At 44.2% G+C, this 1,598-nt stretch overlaps 1 pseudogene across 1 annotated transcript; it reads right to left on the reverse strand.

Moving 5' to 3' along the window:
- Window positions 1–283: 283 nt before the first annotated feature.
- LOC100961674 lies at window positions 284–1,162 on the reverse strand (annotated as a pseudogene). The gene has a single exon (XR_001161626.1). The product of XR_001161626.1 is annotated as a 40S ribosomal protein S6 pseudogene (transcript).
- Window positions 1,163–1,598: the final 436 nt, after the last annotated feature.

Consider the following 1,598-nt stretch of genomic DNA (forward strand, 5'->3'; position numbering starts at 1 on the left):
CAATGGTGCTGGGTGAATTGGCTGGCGACCTGTAGAAGATTGAAACTGGACTCCCACCTTTCACCATTAACAAAAATTGATTATCACTGTATAAAAGATTTAAACTTAAGACATGAAACTATAAAAATAGTAGAAGAGAGTGCAGGGAAAACACTTGAAGAAATTGGCCTGGGAGAATATTTTATGAGGACCCCCCAGGCAATTGAAGCAACATCAAAAATACATTACTGGGATCTGACCAATCTATTTCCACTTTCTTTTTTTCTTTTTCTTTTGGAGATAAGATCTCATTTATTTGTAACTCAAACAATCTTATTTTTGAGTGGATTCAGACTTAGAAGTGGAAGCTCTCAGAGAGGACAGCCTGCGTCTCTTGGCGATCTGTTCCTGGCGCTTTTCTTTGGCTTCCTTCATTCTCTTGGCCAAAAGTTTATTATATTCGGCAGCCTCTTCCTTACTTTCCTTAGTACGTTGTTTCTTCAGAGCGATACACAAGTGTTTATGTGGCAGGACACGTGGAGTCACAGAGGCTGAATCTCGGGTGCTTTGGCCCTCGGTTTCTCACCTTCTTTGTTTAAGGGCTGTCTCACCACTTATTGGCGAATGTCATCTTCTTTAGACAGATTGAAAAGTTTGCAGACTCTGCTAGTTCTTTTGGGCCCCAGACACCCAGGTACTGTGGTGTCAGTCAGTCCAGGGATGTTCTTCTCTCTCTCTCTCTCTCTCTCTTTTTTTAAATAATAACCAAGATCACTCAGATTGGCATCCACAATGCAACCCGAACAGACTTGTTCTCCCTTTCTCCAATCCTCCTTGGTCAGTAACAGGTACCCCCTTACTCAGCCGCAGACCTGGCCCTGGGTCAAGACATCCCGCTTCGTGGGGAAACCTACCTTGTTGTTTCCACCCCTGATCCTGAGCACATAACCCTTCCCTTCTTCACCTCAGCAGCAGCTTGGGTGGCCATGTGCTTCTCATACAAAGTAGGAAGTTCGCGTTCCTCGTCCACTTCAGTGAGTTTCTGGCAGCCAGTGGCTGGGCAGGAGATACTCAGCTTCCCCTGAAGCATCTGAACGCCTCCGAGGCGCCACGGAAAAGAAGTTTCACTTCCTAATAGGCTGCATAGGCCTGTCGGACTCCAGTGGGAGTAAAATATTGGCATTCGAGCCCCTTCTCTTTTCCCTTTTCCATTTTCTCCCCAGGGTTTTTTGTTTTTAAATCTATCCTTACCTCTTTAAATGCTGCCTCTACACTAATAATTCCCCAAATTACATCTCTTGCCTGGACGATGTCTCGGATTTCCAGATTCATATATTTATCTACTAGGTCTCTAACACATATCTCAGATGCAATATGTTCTAAAACTAACTCCTGCTCTTCTTCAAAAAGACCTGACCTCTGGCAGCCCTATTACTCGTTGGTCAAAGCCAAACTTGAGAGTCATTCTTGCCCTTCTTTCACTTACACCCCATATAATAGTTAATAATTCAATGCTAACAACTCTGCCTTCAAAGTTGATCTACAACCCAGCAAACAAACATGCGTCAAACAACTGTGGTCATCTGTTGGTTTGCTCCGGCCTCCTGACTGGTCTTCCT

The sequence above is a fragment of the Otolemur garnettii genome, unplaced genomic scaffold (assembly GCF_000181295.1).
Source record: "Otolemur garnettii isolate 467f Iridium unplaced genomic scaffold, OtoGar3 scaffold00132, whole genome shotgun sequence".
In the NCBI taxonomy this organism is placed as follows: Eukaryota; Metazoa; Chordata; class Mammalia; order Primates; family Galagidae; genus Otolemur; species Otolemur garnettii.